Source organism: Pongo abelii, chromosome 11, assembly GCF_028885655.2.
Source record: "Pongo abelii isolate AG06213 chromosome 11, NHGRI_mPonAbe1-v2.0_pri, whole genome shotgun sequence".
Taxonomy (NCBI): domain Eukaryota; kingdom Metazoa; phylum Chordata; class Mammalia; order Primates; family Hominidae; genus Pongo; species Pongo abelii.
In genome coordinates, this window is record NC_071996.2 from 49,472,420 (window position 1) to 49,491,551 (window position 19,132).

Genomic DNA, 19,132 nt, shown 5'->3' on the forward strand with positions numbered 1-19,132 from the left:
TCAAGCGGCTGCAGGAATTTGCATAAGTAATGAGGAGCCAAATATTAATCACCAAGACAAGGAGGAACATGCCTCCAGGACATGTCAAAGACCTTCACAGCAGCCCCTCCCATCACAGGCATGGAGGCCTAGAAGGGAAAAATGCTTTAGTGGACCCGGCCCAGGACCCCCCTGCTGTGTGCAACCTCAGGACTTGGTGCCTTGCACCCCAGCCACTCCAGCCATGACTAAAATGGGCCAAGGTACAGTTTAGACCATTGCTTCAGAAGGTGCAAGCCCACAGCCTTGGCAGCTTTCATGTGGTGTTGCTCCTGCAGGTGTGCAGAAGACAAGAATTGAAGTTTGGGAACCTCCGCCTAGATTTCAGAGGATGTATGGAAATGCTTGGATGTTCAGGCAGGGGTAGGGTCCTCAAGGAGAACCTCTGTTAGGGCAGTGAGGAGAGAAGACATGTGTTTGAAGCCCCCACACAGAGCCTAGTGGAGCTGTGAGAAGAGGGTCACCATTCTCCAGACCCCAGAATGGTAGATCCACCGGCAGCTTGCACCATGAGCCTGGTAAAGCCACAGACACGCAATGCCAGCCTGTGAAAGTAGCCAGGAGGTGAGGGCTATACCCTGCAAAGCCACAGGAGTGGAGCTGCCCAAGGCCATAGGAGCCCACCTTTTGCATCAGCATGACCTGCAATTGAGACATGTAGTCAAAGGAGATTATTTTGAAACTTTAAGGTTTAATGACTGCCCTATTGGATTTCGGACTTTCATGGAGCCTGTATCCCCTTTGTTTCTACCAATTTCTCACATTTGGAATGAGTATATTTACTCAGTGCCTGTGCCCCCATTGTAACCAGGAAGTAACTAACTTGCTTTTGATTTACATGCTCATAGGTGGAAGGGACTTGCCTTGTCTCAGATGAGACTTTGAACTTGGACTTTTGGGTTAATGCTGGAATAAGCCAAGACTTTTGGGAACTGTTGGAAAGGCATGATTGTATTTTGAAATGTGAGGAAGTGAGATTTGGGAGGGCCCAGGGTGGAATCATGTGATTTGGCTGTGTCCCCACCCAAATCTCATCTTGAATTGTAGTTCCCATAATCCCCACGTGTCATGGGAGAGACCTGGTGGGAGGTAATTGAATCATGGGTGTGGTTACCCACATGCTGCTCTCATGATAGTGAGTGAGTGAGTTCTCACAAGATCTGATGGTTTTATAAGGGGCTTTTCCCCCTTTGCTTGGCACTTCTCTCTCCTGCTTCCATGTGAAGAAGGACATGTTTGCTTCCCCTTTGCCATGATTGTAAGTTTCCTGAGGCCTCCCCAGCCCTGTGGAGCTGTGAGTCAATTAAACCTCTTTCCTTTATAAATTACCCAGTCTCGGGCAGTTCTTTATAGCATTGTGAGAACAGACTACTACAATTAAAAAGTATCGTGGAGATCAGACACTGTGCCTCATGCCTGTAATCTCAGCACTTTGGGAGGCAGAGATTGGGGGACTGCTTTACCTTGGAGCTGGAGACCACACTGGGCAACATAGTGAGACCCTGCCTCTATTACTTTTTTAAAAAAGTATCTTGAAGAAGAAATAGAACATTTTATTCCAAAAGTACTCCACATATCAACCATAATATCTTTCAGGATGATCATCAAGGGAATATTGCCCACTGAGGAAGTCAAAGTCCAGTACTCAGAACTCAATAGTTCTATAGGTAGTTTGCTGCTCAGCCTCAGAAAAATTATCTCCATCTTTTTTGGTGCTTTTTTTCTTTTGTTTGTCTGTCTGTTTTAAGAAAACCACCACTCTTTTCCAGAAATATATTTGTTCTAGTCAGTACTAGAATAATTTATAGTCCTCAGATTTACGTATATTCTACAATTGGAGTTTCTCTGCTATTGCATTATTTTTCTATGCTGGAATCATGATGGGAAAACTAAGATAGTATACAAGCTTATTAATTTGTTCTAAAACTGAGATCTTTCTAAGCAGGTATCATAATAAGTGCAAGGTTGTTGTTGGGTATTTCTTTTTTCCTACTTCTTAAAGTTAAAAAAAGTCACTTTGAAACATGTTTGTTAAGTAAAAGCCCCCAGAGAGTGAGAGTAATAATGAATGATGTTTCTGTACACTCTCTAAAGATTCTGGATTATTTCACAGTTTCACAACTTGAAATGTGAAATGGGTCCAGACAAAATTCAGGCCTTGATTTTTTATATTATTATGCCTGGCACAAAGTCTTCTGCCAATGGCTATGTTCTGACCTTACAGGCTCATTAAGGCAAGAGTATCTGTAGCCAACACTTTCACTAAAGTAGAGCAGAGTATATGTCTAAACCCTTATATGAGGGCCCAGAGTATATAACCTTCCACTTTCCTTAACCTCAGTGCCTTCACCTAGAAAAAGTTATAGAATTTTGGGGAAGCAAACTCAAATATAGGAAACATGCTGATTCTTTGTTCTGCAGCTTACCTATCATATATTTTTTAAAACATTATTTACCCTAAGTCTTATTGTCCCAGTTGTACTGATGGGGAAGCTAATACCTACATATGTAGGTATTACATTATCTCATTAAACCTATGTAAGGTTTACTGAGATTAAATTTAAAAAAAAATTTTTTTTAAAGTATTTCATAAAATAGTCATATGCAGTTCTATCAGATAGTTCCCTTTGCCAAGGCTGGAATATGTAAATATGTTTTCAAATGAACAATGGGAGGCTTGAAATTATTTAATTTGTCCTTTAGCTTTTCAAAACACGCATATTTTGTTTAATTATTTCATTGAACAAATAGGCATTAACAGCGCATTTCTAATTTTTAATCGCCGGGGAGAATTTTAGGTTTTGGGAATATTGTGAGGCTCAAGCCGCATGGGCGACATTATTGGTGATTGGATATGGCTCCTCAGAAACAGATAGTGAGCCAAGCATCATCATGACAGCAAGGCACAAGGTATACATAAATCTTTCATTCATGTAAGGCTCTCAAACTATACATTAAACCCAAATTCCAAGTTAACTGATATACTAGAACTGTTATGCTGCTCCAAGAATGCTTTGTAGAGTAGCACTGTTCTGTAAAAATAACTTTGTCTTATATTAAAAAAAAAAAAAACCCTGAAAGATCCTGGAATGCCATTTCTTTCCAAAAGAGTAGCCATATTTGAATTTTCTTAGCAGCTTGCTGAGAGAGTGCAAAGCTAACAAGAATCAAAACAGACTCTTTACATAGTTTGTTTGGGTCTAGAGGAAATCTGTCCATGAGCTTTTGTGAAGGGGCCAACATGTCAGCATATGCCTGACTACAGTGAGTTTATCTTTCAATTGATTTAGTCCATTCTGGGGAATTGAGATGATGCAAGAGTATGGCACATAACCAAGAGCTTTCTCTTTTCATTGACAGAAGTGACAGAAATATCCTTACTCTTACAGATCACTTGATCAGAAATAATAGAGTCAGATACATTGTTTAGATTCCTATTACTCTTACTTTGTTCATATTTTAAGATGTTATTAACATATGATGTAATCTTTGTAACAGTAATGTTACAAAATCAGTGGTGAAGAATGGGATGGACCCCATAATTCTGTTATTCTGAAGTTTACATATAATTTTTCATGGAACATATGTCCTATTAATGGAGGCTTTGGATGACTAGAAATGCTCAAAACAGAGCTGCAAAGGCGGTGGACATACTTTCTGAGGTGTGTCACACACAAAAATTTCAAATTGGGTGTTCCAAGAAAGTTTTGTTCTCTATTCAAATTTTTTATTTCTTTGAAATCTAATGGTAAACATATAGAACAGGAGTATGAATTAAGGTTAACCTGAGATTAGGCAGCTGACTTGAGGACACCTTAGGCTTCTATTTCTTCATGTTATTTTATAATTTCTCCAGGTTATTTTTCCAAACTGAGGACACAGAACTCTAGAGAACATGACAGCAGGTGTCAGAGGGGTTCAGCTCACATCTGACTAGAGCAGCCATGCCCAGCAGGCTTTTCCTCATATAGAAACATAAGTGAAACACCTCTGGGACCACAGAAACTTGTGGAGTTGGGGGAAATGTGGAGAGTGCCATGATCTCACAAAAGCAACAGAATAATGTTGAGACACTGACTAAAATTCCAGTGCAAGGTAGTATAAATCCCAATGCAATCTTATTCCTATCCACAGGCTGGTGAAACCTGATAGCATATGGTTATACATACAGTCAACAAATATTACTTGAGAAGTTAATAATTAATGTGTTCAAGATATATGTGTGTGTGTCTGTGTGTGTGTGTATATATATATACACACATGCTGTCAATTCTAGGAGATACTCATTTTAAAATGAGAAACTAGGGTCTAACCACTTGGCATATACTAATCTTGTTTCTAGTTAAGCTTCTACTGAATGATATTGAGTCTCTGAATAAAATACATAGAATTTTTTTATTAGGTTTTTTTATTATTATTTTATTTAATTTATTTATTTTCTTTTTAGAGACAGAGTCTTGACCCGTTGTCCAGGTTGGAGTGCAGTGGCATGATCATGGCTCACTGCAGCCTTGAACTCCAGGGCTCAGGTAATACTCCCACTTCAGCCTCCCAAGTAGCTGGGACTATAGGCACGCCCCACCATACCCAGCTAATTTTTTTTTTTTTTTGATAGAGACAGGATTTCATTATGTTGCCAAAGCTGGGAAAGCCCCAGGTTTTAATTCTGGCTTTCTTAACCTTTCTTGGGTATGATTGTGTTTTTCCACTTATATTAGGTATATTCCTCAGCTACAGAATACAATAACTCGAGAAAATAGACACTGAAGGAAACCTGCGCACCTTCATTTTGAATACCAGGAAACAAAACGTATCCCAGGCCCATCACAATCAATATGGTTCCCTCTCCCTTTCTACCTTGTTGCTTCCAGCTGTTTGTCTTCAAGCAAATGCTACGCCTGATCATCAGGATTAAGGAAGTCAATTATCAATTAGCAAAACCTTAACTAACTGCTCTCCCTTTAGCACCTGGAAACTCTTGGCTCTCCACCATGTCTTCTGCTTATTGCCCCCAAAAGTACTCTTCCCACATCTTCTTTATCCCTAAGTCACTGTTGCTATGAGCTTTGCCTGAGATGCAGCTTTCCCTGACCTCTTTCTGTCTCCTCCATCACATTATTCTAATGATCTTTTGTCTCCTTGATACTCAAGTAGAGTCTTGTGCCAAAGTTATGAGGTGGAAAGAAACATAACATGTTCCATACCTCTAGAAACCAAATGTAGCTGGTGTATGGCCATGTGGTTTTACTCAGGATGAATTAGAGAAATAGGGTTTAGTTAGATAACATCTTACAGTTCAACAGTTAAAAAAAAAAAAAAAACTAAACTTTTATCCCAAGCACAATTCAATGTCATTGTAAAATGAGAGGCATACACAATATATGCTGAACATTAATGAAGGAAAGAGACCATATGAGCTGTGTAAGGGAAGATTTCACAGAGAAAAGAGCCTTTAAGGACGGGTAGGATATGCATTGCCAAAAAAGAGGCAGAGATGTCATGGATATAAAAGTCATGTCTGGATGATGCTAAATCAGTAATTCTGGCTGGAATGATGTTTGGGGAGAGTAGTGAAGGATAGGAGTAAAAAGCCAGAGTGGAGCCATCCTATGAAAGGCTTTGAAGCTTGGACTGATGAATTTGTGCTTGATCCTCAGAACCAGGCTTCTCCCATGCCTTTTACTTATTTGTCTCCCAGAATCAGCTTTGGGTCCTATTTGCTCTCCTTATCCATCTGCCTCATGGTGAAGAGGTGCATGCATCTGTTCTGAGATTCCTGTCAATTTCTCCATGAGGCAGATGGTCTATTTCTGATTCCAGACTTTGCCAGACCCCCCTGAGTTTTTCATCCTCTAGCCCCGGGGATTTATTGCCAGTGTAGCAACAGATACCATGTGGCAGATGAGTGTAGAGAATAAGTTTCAGTAGATGTATTCACCAAGGGGCCATTCCAGCTCATTAGCTCATGTCCTTTTCAAAAGGTAGTGTCTTCTTATCATAAGATGGAATGGCTAAGAGGAAGATTAATGCAATTTAAATTGGGATTAATGTAAATTATTTTATTGATTCTCCTTAGATTATTTTAATCACTTAGTTTTTCTCCCCTGCAATGATTTTATTATTACATTCATCCATTTTGGATGGACCAAGAGACAAAGAAAGTTATTAGATGTGTCCATTTTTGAAATCGGCACCTATTACACATCTAAATCAAATATCATTAACATCAGACCCCAAATTTTCTAGTCTGTCTCTTCAATAATAATCAAAGCAATGTGGCTCAGCCATAGCTAGAATCTCCTCTTGTCTAGCTGCGTTACGAACTTTAACCAGATCTCTCCTATACCAATATGATACATTGTGTCTTGCTAAGTTGTTCATCATCTAAACCAGCTATGATATTTCCTTAAGTTCCATAGCAACAAACTGCTTTTGGGTCTCTAACCTACCATCACAAACCGTATACCAATAGTTGCTGGCCAAAGAGAACCAACCAAAACTGGGCTGAAATCAGTATAAATTAATTCTTTGCTTGAAAATATAAAATCCCTAAATGCTTTCCCTAGAGATGGTAAGCCAATGACAGTTCTATGTGCAAAAGAGTTGTAGATGTATTTAGTGCCCAGAATTAGATTTTCTCCAGCTACAGGAAACCATATGACTTGACCACCAAGTATAATGTCAATGGTCACTTTTATTTTAAAGTCCACAGTTACTAAAAATCACTTAATTAGAATGCATTCAAACTTGGTCTAAAAAACACTGCTCTCATAGATGCAACAGGACAGATTTCTCTCCAGCGGGAATGGGATTTTTGCTGGTAACCAGGCACAAGAGTTTCAAGACTTGTAACAGAGTATTGAGAGTGAATGAATGATGCCCCTGATAATTTTTTTTAGACAACCCCAAGCCTTGGCCTTTCTTTCATTAATGGGTTCAGTTGGAAGGTAGGCCTGGGAAAGGCAAGGGGAAAAGAAAGGAATGGGAGGAGAGGAGTATTCTACTTAGAAATAAAATCTATACTCATTTACAACTGAGAATATCATCTTTCTTTGGTAAAGGATTAAAAAAAATTCTCTTCTTTTTAAAAGATTATAATATTTCCTCTTTTCAGAGTTCAATAAGATATCCACCAGTTTCTTCTAAAGCTTTTGAGACCTTGCTTCAAACACACCACTGAAGAACTAAGTATTCTTAAATATCATAATGCTATTTTTAAAACTAAGAAAAGTTTTTTATTTGAAGATTATTTTTTTAAAAGCAGAACAAAAACTTGGCCTAGAGTCCTGAAAATTCACTTTTTATAATACTCAACTCCCAGAGCAGATCTTCATCTCATTTCACATTCAATATTAGAATCTCATCATTTCCATTTAAGCAAGATTTAATAAAATGCTGATTTTACAGTTAAAATAGTGGGAAAAAAATAGTTGAAACAGCGGCAGAGTTCCCCCTTTTGTCATTTTCATTCTTCCTTAAAAAGGAATCAGGCAGAGAATCTACACATGGGTGTACATATGTACACACACACACAAACATTTTCCTTTTGAGTCCTTGACACTCATGGTCTAAGGAAGTTTATTTAACATTTTACATAGCTCAAGAGGTATCTCTTCTCAGTGTTTGAATTCTACTGAGGAGAACATAAGAATGCTTTTTTTAAAAAAATAGATTTAGGGAGTACAAGTGCAATTTTCTCACACATGTATATTGGTTAGTGGTGAAGTCTGGGCTTTTAGTGTATCCATCCTCTTAACAGCAAACATTGTACCCAAGATGTAATTTTTTAATTCTTGTCTCTCTCTCATCTTCCCACCTTTTGGAGTCTTCAGTGTCTAATTTCTCCCCCTTGTATGTTTATGTGCACCCATTATTTAGCTCCTACTTATAAGTGACAACATATATTATTTGGCTGTCTGTTTCTGGGTTATTTCACCTAAAATAATCGCCTCCAGTTCTGTTGCTGTAAAGGATATGATTTTATCCTTTTCTATGGTGGAGTGCTATAGATAGATAGATAGATAGATAGATAGATAGATAGATAGATAGACAGAGAGTGTGTATATATATATACATATATACGTATATATGTATACTTATATATACGTATATATGTATACTTATATATACGTATATATGTATATACTTTTCTATGGCTGAGTGTATATATATAAATATGACTTTGCTATTGTGAATAGTGCTGTGATAAACATAAAAGTGCAGGTACTTTTCTATATAATGATTTCCTTTTTTTTCTTTTTTTTTTTTTTTTTGAGATGGAGTCTCGCTCTGTCACCCAGGCTGGAGTTCAGTGGCATGATCTCGGCTGACTGCAACCTCTGCCTTCCAGGTTCAAGCAATTATCCTGCCTCAGCCTCCTGAGTAGCTGGAATTACAGGCTCCCGCCACCACACCTGGCAAACTTTTGTATTTTTAGTACAGATAGGGTTTCATCATGTTGACCAGGCTGATCTTGAACTCCTGACCTCAAGTAATTTGCCTGCCACGGTCTCCCAAAGTGCTGAGATTACAGGCATGAGCCACCGTGCCTCGCCAACATAATGATTTCTTTTTGGGATCCAAAAGAATCCCAGTAGTGGGATTGCTGGATCAAATAGTGATTCTATTTTTAGTTCTTTGAGAAATCTCCATACTGTTTTCCATAGAGGTTGTACTAATTTACATTCCCACCAACAACATATAAGCATTCCCTTCTCTCCACATCCTTGCTAACATCTGTTGTTTTTCGACTTTTTTATAACAGACACTCTGACTGGTGTAAGATGGTACCTCATTGTAGTTTTAATTTGCATTTCTCTGATTTTGAGCATGTTTTCATATTTTTGTTGGCCGCTTATATGCCTTCTTTTGAAAAATGTCTATTCATGCTTTTTGTCCGCTTTTTAATTGGATTATTTGGTTGTTGTTGTTATTGTTAAGCTAATTGAGTTCCTTATAAGTTCTGGATATTAGCTCTTGTCAGATGCATAGTTCACAAATATTTTCTCCCATGTGTAGGTTTTCTATTTACTCTGTTGATTGTTTATTTTGCTGTGCAGAATCTTTTTAATTAAATCCTATTTATCTATTTTTGTTTTTGTTGTAATTGTTTTTGAGAACTTAGTCATAAATTCTTTGCCTAGACCAATGCCCAGAAGAGTTTTTTCTAGGTTTTCTTCTAGGATTTTTTTTTAATTTCAGGTCTTCCCTCTAAGTTTTTAATTAATCTTTAGTTAACTTTTGTATATAGTGAGAGACAGGGGTCCAGTTTAATTCTTCTGCATATGGCTATCCAATTTTCCCACACCATTTACTACAGAGGGTGTCCTTTCCCCAGTGTATGTTTTTGTTAACTTCATTAAAGATCACTTGGCTGTAGATACATGGCTTTATTTGTGGGTTCTCTATTGTGTTCATTGATCTGTGTGTCAGTTTTCACACCAGTACCATGCTGTTTTGGTTACTGTAGCCTTGTAGTATAATATGAAGTCAGGTAATGTGATGCCTCTAGCTTTTTCTTTTTGCTTAGAATTACTTTGGCTATTCGGGCTCTTTTTTGGTTCCGTATGAACATCAGAATTGTTTTTTTTCTAATTCTGTGGAGACTGACATTGGTAATTTGATAGGACTTTCACTGAATCTCTAGATTGCTTTGGCAGTATGGTCATTTTAACAATATTCATTCTTCAATTCATTAGCATGGGATGTTTTTTCATTTGTGTTCATCATCTATGATTTCTTTCAGCAGTGTTTTATAGTTTTCCTTGTAGAGATCTTTCACCTCCTTAGTTAAATGTGTTTCTAGTTATTTTATTTTATATTTGTAGCTATTGTAAATGGGATTGAGTTCTTGATTTGGGTTTTGCTTGATTGTTATTAGTATATAGAAATGCTATCAATTTTTGTACATTGATTTTGTATTCTGAAATTTTACTGAAGTCATTTGTCAAATCTAGGACACTTTAGGGCTTTCCATGTATAAGATCATATCACTAGTGAGCAGAGATAATTTGACTTACTCTTTTCCAGTGTGGAGGCCTTTTATTTCTTTCTCTTGCCTGATTGCTCTAAGTAGGACTTCCAGTACTATGTTGAATAGGAGTGGTGAAAATGAATATCTTCATTTTGTTCCAATTCTTAAAGGGAATGCTTTGAACTCTTCTCCATTCAGTACAATGTTTGCTGTGGGCCTATCATATATGACTTTTATTATGTTGAAGCATGTTGTTTGTATGCTCAGTTTGTTGAGGGTTTTTATCATAAAGGAATGCTGAATTTTATTTAATGCTTTTTTGTGTGTCTTTTAAAATGACCATATGGATTTTGTGTTTAATTCTGCTTATGTGATGAATAACATTTATTGACTTGCATATGGTGAACCATTCTTGCATCCCTGGAATAAAATCCACTTTATCATGGTATATTATCTTTTTGATGTGCTGTTGAATTCAGTCTGGTAGTATTTTTTTTCTTGAGAATTTCTGCATCTATGTTTATCCAGGATATTGGCCTGTAGTTTTCTTTTTTGTTATGTCTTTGCCTAGCTTTGATATCAGGGTGATACTGGCTTCATAGAGTGAGTAAAGGAGGATTCCCTCCTCCTCAATTTTCCAGAACAGTTTCAGTAAGATTGGTACCAACTAGAAGACAGAATTTAAAGGACAAGAAAGGAGACACAAAACTACAGAAAGCTAAATTAATAAACACTAGCCTAGAGATATACATGTAACTATAGTGCTTTGAATGAAAATGATAGCCTTAATTTTAGTCCCTTAGCTTAGCCAAATATCTTGGTCATCCACGACCTGGCAAAATGCCTCCCAGAAATATTTCTAACTAGTTCATCAATCAGGACAGTATTATCAGTGTCTAGACAAGACCTCTCCAGAGAGTGAAATGAGGCTTTTTCTTACCAGAAGCAAAGAAATTTCTGCCTCACCTTTGCCAAACTCTAGTCTCTCTCCCTGTTGTATGTCTTTCAAGTTAGGCTTCAACCAGAATTTTTGAGAAGCGGATTCCAGTTTGATTTTGAAGTCTTGTTTGTTTTTTTGTTTTGTTTTGTGAAAGTGAATATAAAGGCAGTAAACTGGTTTAATATTTCCTGTCCCCAGCAAAACAAGAAGCCCAGTGGGAAGAGTGGCCTGAGGCCAGCATGAACCACCACAAAAATCTGTTCTAGATTTAATCTAAATGTTTATGGGTCCGGGAAATATTCAAAATGAAGACATCTTGGGTTCTTTGGCAACTAATGTCTAAAGTAGTTTATAATGCTGTTCTTTTATGATATCTTGCATTGAGTACTGAAAGCCAGAGTATTATGGCCTCCAATAAGCAAAACTAGCAGAAAAAAAAATGTCCTTGCTCTTGTCATCATACATTTTTAGAACTAAGCAGCTGATTTTATTTTCTAATGAAAAAATCTGTAAGTTTTAATTGTGCTGTGACCAAAAAAACCCATTTGCAATTGAATCCAATTACAACTCATTTGTAATTAAGATGCAGTATTTAATATTGATGGGTTGGTATTGTTTTCTTATTGCTGTCTATGGAGAATTCAATATGAACAATATGTTGAACACAAAATACACAAATGCCCACTTTTTTTACTCTATAAATATTGGATGGGATTTATATCGTAAAAATAAAAGAATCATTTGTTAAGAGTATTTTAAATAAAAACATGAATACGCATAAATGAAGAGTATCAGAGTTCCCATCTAATGAAATTTCATAAGAAACATTACACAGCATTCAACATAGAGACTAAAAATGAAAATTAGAGTTACCTTCAGATACTAAACCACTCCAATTTCCAAATATCCTCTCGGCAAAACATTTAAAGAAAGATAATTTTCTATGTGATTTGTTTACAATTGAGCTTGACAACAGATGCTTGATTTAATAGCTAAGCAGATCATTGCCCAACTTTGAACTTTATCATGGACAGGCAAACTTTTGTTGTCTCAGTCCTTCCTGTATAATTTTCACTCCAAGTTAATGACCTCACAGGATGGGAGAATCTACCTTTAGTTTTTGAAGTTACACTTAGTTTCTATTATATAAGGGAGACAAAATAAAACATAATTGCAAACAATCACAACCACTGTGGGTAACACAGGGAGATGATTAAGTAAATTGTGGTTTATTTATATAAGCAAAATAATAAAGACATGCAATATATCCACAATATACTTTAAAAGCATTTAAAAATGAATCAAAAACATTTGTGTTGCATTTTAAGTAATAAAAAGCAGAATAGCATGATTATAAATAGGTGAAAAGATACATAAAGAAATGATCGAAAAGAAATATACCAAGATTTAATAATTATTTTATCGACTTTGGGTATTGTAATTTTCTTCTTTATACTTTTGAAGTTCCCAACTTCTAGAATGGGTATGTATTATTTTTTAAACTAGAAAAATACAGTGCTTTTATGAGAATAAGTGTGAATTAATAGTTTCTGCTGTACAACAGAAGGTGCCCTCAACCCTAAGGAGAAAGGCGGCTTTCAGGTGTTCATATTACAATGCCTTTCCTTGCAAATCTAGAAGACAGTGAAACCAAAGAGAGAGAATCAGGCTAATTAAGATTTTGCTCCAACAAAGTTGAAGGCACGGATATTGTACTCCCTCTGTCCAATACCAGTGTGTTTTCTGGCCAAGGCTCATTCCATAGGAATTGCCTCACTCTACTCAAATGTTCTCAGCCAATCCCTAGTGTCCATGATTCAGCTGAGAGAAATGGCCTTTCCCTACTCTCTTCCCAGAAACCTTCGCCACTTGAGTCTTCAAATCAGATCAATCACTCTTGGGAACCATCTTCTCATAATATTTTGGCATAAGACATATTTTGAATGAATGGATTTTGTAAATTTCAAATTTACTGAACTCCCAACGGGGAACTTTCTAGGGTACCTTGCAAAAATAAGATGTCAGTTTTTCAAACCTCATAAAATATGTTTTCATTCTACTAACAAGGTTAGAACAGAGAAGCTGTTTTTGTGTGACTCTTTCTTAGATCTGGAATGGGAACTGGGTTTGCACAAGGTTGAAGGTTGTGAGGATGTTAGAATATGTCTTTAAAAACTGGGAACAGTTAGAACAGAATGGAAGAACCTGTGCCTGAGTTTTGTGTGGAGAAAACTAATATTTCAGTTTCAAATATCAGAGAACTTAATATCAATGCCAGAAAAGACCAAAGATCAAACCTGACTTGAAGGAAAGTATATCTAAGAATCCAGAACAAGGTGAAGTTGAGATTAACGCAAAAATATTTCCTACAGGGAATAGTGCTAGTGAAGAGTCATTACTCAGTCATAATTCGAAATAACATCTGGCGTGTTGGGCCTCATTTATGAGATAGCAAAAATGATAAGTCAGAAAAAATTAAAGGGTCAGAGTGGTGCAAGGTGTACTACAAGAACCATTTAGAAAATCCTGAGTACAATAATCAAAAAGAATGGTAATGGCATGAAAACAGACACGAAGACCAATGGAACAAACTAGAGAACACAGAAATACATCCATACCCTTACAGCCAGCTCATTTTCAACAATGGCGTCATGGACATACATTGGGAAAAGGACAGTCTCTTTAATAAATGGTGCTTGGAAAACTGGATAGCCATATGCAGAAGAATACTAGATCCCGATCTATAACCATACACAAAAATCAACTCAAAAATGGATTAATGACTTAAATGTAAGACTTGAAACTATAAAACCAATAAAAGAAAACATTGAAGAAATGCTACAGGATATTGATGTGGGCAAAGACTTTTTGGGTAAGACCTCAAAAGCACAGGCAACAGAAGCAAAATTAGACAAATGGGATTACATCAAGCTGAAAAGTTTCTGTATGGCAAAGGAAACAATCAACAGAGTGAAGAGATAACCTACAGAATGGGAGAAAATATTTTCAGACTATTCAACTCGTAAGGGATTAATAATCAGTATATATAAGGAACTCAAACAATTCAATAGAAAAAAATAAAAATCTGATTTAAAAATGGGCAAAAGACCTAAATGGACATTTCTCAGAAGAAGACAAACAAATGGCCAACAGGTGTATAAAAAATGTTCAACATCCTCCATCACTGGAGAAATGCAAATCAAAACCACAGTGAGATATCATCTCACCTCAGTTAATGTGGTTATTATCAAAAAGAAAAAAACTAACAAATGTTGGCAAGGATGATCTTACACTGTTGGTGGGAATGTGAAGTAGAACAGCAATTATGGAAAACAGTATGGAAGTTCCTCAAAAACCTAAAAATAGAACTACCATTTGATCCAGCAATCCAATTACTGGGTAAATAGCCAAAATAAAGGAAATCAGTATATAGAAGAGATATCTACACTCTCATGTTTATTACAGCATTATGTACAATAACAAATATTTGGAATCAATCTAAATGTCCATCAACAGATGAATGGATAATGCAAATATGGTATATATACACAATGGAATATTACTCAGCCATAAAACAGAACAAAGTCTTGTCATTTGCAGCAACATGGATGGAACGGGAGGTTATGTTAAGGAAATAAGCCAGGAAAGAAAGACAAATATTGCATGTCTCCACTCACATGTGAGAGCTGAAAAAGTGAATTTCATGGATGTAGACAATAGAATGTTGGTTACCAAAGGCAGAGAAAATAAGTGGAGAGGGAAAATGAAGTTGGTTAAGGGGTATAAAAATACAGTTAGATAAAAAGGAAAAAGTTCTAGTATTTGATAGTATAGTAGGCAAAGTATAGCTAATAATTTATTATATATTTCAAAGTAACTAGAAGAATTGTAATGTTCCCAAAACAAAGAGATAATAACCATGTCAGGTGATTTATATTCCAGTTACTTTGATTTGATCATATTCATAACACATTGTATACAGGTATCAAAATATCACATGTTCCCCCAATATATGTACAACTATTATACATCAATAAAAATAAATAAACGCATAAATCTGAAAGACAAGTACTAAAAAAATTCCTGACTAGCTTAGACCTTGAGATACTCATTTCTAATTATAGTTGACCCTTGGGCAATGTGTGGGTTAGGGGGACCAAATCCCTGTGTGGTAAAAAGTCCATGTGTAAATTTTGACTACTATTAGTAGTCAACTTTTAACTACTTAACTACTTACTGTTGACCAAAGTCTTATCAATAACATATACTGTGGGTTAACCAATGTTTTGTATGTTATCTGTACTATATATTGTATTCTAACAATAAAGTAAGCTAGAGAAAAGGAAATGTTATTAAGAAAATCATAGAGAAGAGAAAATATATTTATAATTCACTAAGTGAAAATGCATCATCATAAAGGTCTTCATCCTCATTGTCATCACATTGAGAAGGCTGAGGAGGAGGCAGAAGAGGAGGGGTTGTTGGTCTTGCTGTCTCAGAATTGGCAGAGGTGACAGAGGTGGAGAAGATGGAAGGGGCAGCAAGACAGGCAGGCACGCTTGGTTTAACTTGTACTGAAAAATATCTGCATATAAGTGGACCTCTGCAGTTCAAACCCATGTTGTTCAAGGGTCAACTGAATATGCTTTAAAATCTACCCAATTGGGCCAGGTGTGGTGGCTCACACCTGTAATCCCAGCACTTTGGGAGTCTGAGGTGGGTAGATGACCTGAGGTCAAGAGTTCGAAACCTGCCTGGCCAACATGGCGAAACTCCATCTCTACTAAAAATACGAAAATTGGTCAGGCATGGTGGTGGGCACCTGTAATCCCAGCTACGCAGGAGGCTGAGGCAGGAGAATCACTTGATTCCACCAGGAGGTGGAAGTTGCAGTGAACCAAGATCGTGTCACTGCACTCCAGCCTGAGTGACACAGCAAGACTCTATAGCAAAACCAAACAAAAAATACTATCCAATTGTCCCATTTAAGTATTAAAGAAAAAGATTAATAATTTAAACTTAGCTAGGCTACATGCTAACTATTTCAATATGCTACTAAGTAAGCAATACTAAATCTCATATAATGGTCAACACAAGCATAGAATTCATTTATTTGGTAAACATTAGCTCATTGATTTCTATATTTTACTAAGAATGTAATGCTTTGCCATCAGTGAACCCTAACCTCTATATAGAAGAATATCAATTTACAACAAATAGAATATGATGTGCAATACATGTACTAATCATCTGAGGTGCCAAAGCTAACATTTATAATAAAACTGAAATAAGTGGCATCATATTCATTTATTCATTTGCCACTCATTTTCTGAAAACCTTTTACATATATATAACTTGACATGGGATCCAGCAGAACATTGTAAAGGAAAAAGACATAGTTCTTGCCTTTAAGATCACATTTAATGGGCAAGAAATGAATATAAAATATATAGATGTAACTATATACATATTTGAGACAGGGTCTCACTCTGTCACCCAGGCTGGAGCACACTGGTGTGATCATGGCTCACTGCAGCCTTGACCTCCTGGACTCAAGTGATTCTCTCACCTCAGCCTCCCAATTAGCTGAGAATATAGGCATGTGCCACTAGGCTCAGCTAATTTTTGTATTTTTTGTAGGGAAGGGCTATGTAGCCCACGCTGGTCTTGAACTCCTGGGCTCAAGTGATCCATCCACCTCAGCCTCTCAAAGTGCTGGGATTGCAGGTGAGAGCCACCATGCCTGGCTGAAATATTTTAATAATGATAATAATAATGGTTAGACCAGTCCCTTTAGCTAGAATGGCTCAACACTGTTGTTTTCTCCTTCTTCAATGCCTGATGAAGCATGGGTGTCCACCCCCAAAAAACACCAGGGAACACCACGTATAAGGAGGTAGATCTGACCTTTGCTAGCTCCTGCGGCACTGTAGAGTCCCAAACTGCTTCTTATAAAGTGCAGAAGAGTTGCTCTTCTGGCAGTCCTTAAATGAGAATAATAATTACCTATATTTATCGAAGACACCACGTGCCCAATACTGTACTAAGTTCTCAATATGTATTGGGCTTTGGACAAGTAACTGTTTCCTGAACTGAGGATCCAGTTCTATGAAAGAAACATTGACTAAGGGGTAAGTCAACATTGGCTATTAAGATGGGACATTTTGATCTGCAAGATGCTAATAAGTCATGAAAGGCATCGTTAGAAAGTGTCGGATCAGGCATTCATCTGCCTCAAGGCTAGGGAATGGTGTTCTCCCAGGCTCTGTGAGCCTATGAAAGGGGCAAACCAGGCACAGGGGCTCATGACTGTAATCCGAGCACTTTGGGAGGCGGAGGCAGGCAGATCACCTGAGGTAGGTCAGGAGTTCAAGACCAGTCTGGCCAACATAATGAAACTCTGTCTCTACTAAAAACACAAAATTAGCCAGGTATGGTGGTGGACACCTGTAATCCCAGCTACTCGGGAGCCTGAGGCAGGAGAATCGCTTGAACCTGGGAGACAGAGGTTGCAGTGAGCCGAGATTGCCCCACTGCACTCCAGCCTAGGTGACAGAATGAGACTCCGACTCAAAAAAAAAAAAAGCGGGGGGGGGGGGGCAAACTGGCAAACCCATATTACTTAGATGAACTACATCTATAGAAATCATTCAAAATAGTGGGGTAGAGAGCAACAGACTCTGACGAGTAGAGGAAAAGTATGAAAACAACAACAACTTCAAATCTAAAATATCTTTAGGAGAAAAAAAACACATTTTAATTGGGTTCATTCATAGCCAACATCTCTTATGTCTTTCATTATTCCTTATGTTTTCTTCAGGTTTGAATTCTAACGAAGTGCTAGCTGTTCCTTTTATTTGCCCAAGAAACATAAACGTGTCTTGATAATCACGTGAAAACACCTTTCAAACACTGTCCCTCTGAAGCCCCTTGTCATTGGTGTGAGCTTGTCTCCAACTCAAGGGCTTGGAATATTGGAAACTGCGGTTTGACAAAATTGGACAGCTGCCTTTATCTCAGGGCTGTACAGGCAATGATTTGGCTATGGATTCAGTGAATTTTAGCCTTAGAACTACTTGGCCAGAAATAATAGAAAGATTGGACAATATCTGTGATTTAATACACTCCATTGCCATGTACAGCTAAAACAATCTATGCATATTAATTAAAGTATGAAAGCACTTATTTCTCAAAGGATTTGTGTTCAAATGATTCCAGTAACTGTGGGATTTACTGCTGTATTCTCATTGTGTTGCCTTGGATTATGAGAAACCTACAATCACAAATGGTGGCTCTTAGACCTAGGTCATATCTGGACCATGGATATATTTATGGGTCTGAACAACCATTTACAAAATAAGGAAATATACAGAAGAGTACAGATTTTGGACTTTTGTTGGGCATTATTGCTCGACAACAACCAGCTGTTGCTGATTATCACTCATTGAACCCAGGGAGTATGATTTCCACTTTGCCAAGACAGCCTACTTACTCCACCACGTTGTCTTCCCTTTTAACTTAAATTACCTCTGTACCCATGTTTGCATTTGAGTCTACAATTCAAGGTGTAGATTCTGACATAAAATTCATGACATTTACAGTTTTTGAATGTGGTAAACACGTTGAAAATTAAATTACATTGTACTTGTAGCATAGACGTGACAAAGAAATACAGCACAAACTTGGAAATGAATACTTATTTAAAAAAATAAAACCTGGAATATTCTGGATCTTGGTTTGGCAAATCATATGAGTTCACTCCATTGTCTGTTACTAAATGCACTATGAATGGATACATTGTATTTTAATATATTTGCATGGTGAAATCATAATACCCTAGGCATGTTTGAATTCTGTACACAATACAACTGAGAGCCAATTCCCCCAAGCCATTACATTTAGAGGCTGGTATCTGATCTACTACATTCTATAGTTTTCATCTATTCTGCATTGATCTGTGCTGAAGAATTTGAAGCTCTTGTCCTCCAAAGCAAGCTGCAGTTTGCATTGTTTCCATTAGATGGCACAGAAGATTTTTGAGGTACCAAACAAACAAGCCCTTCAGAGTTCTGCATGTCAACTATGGTGTAAACATCAGCAATTTCAGCTCCACCATGCACATCTTTGTAGAAGGAATCTAATTTAAAGTATTTCCAGGGAGGAGTTATTTTATAACTTAT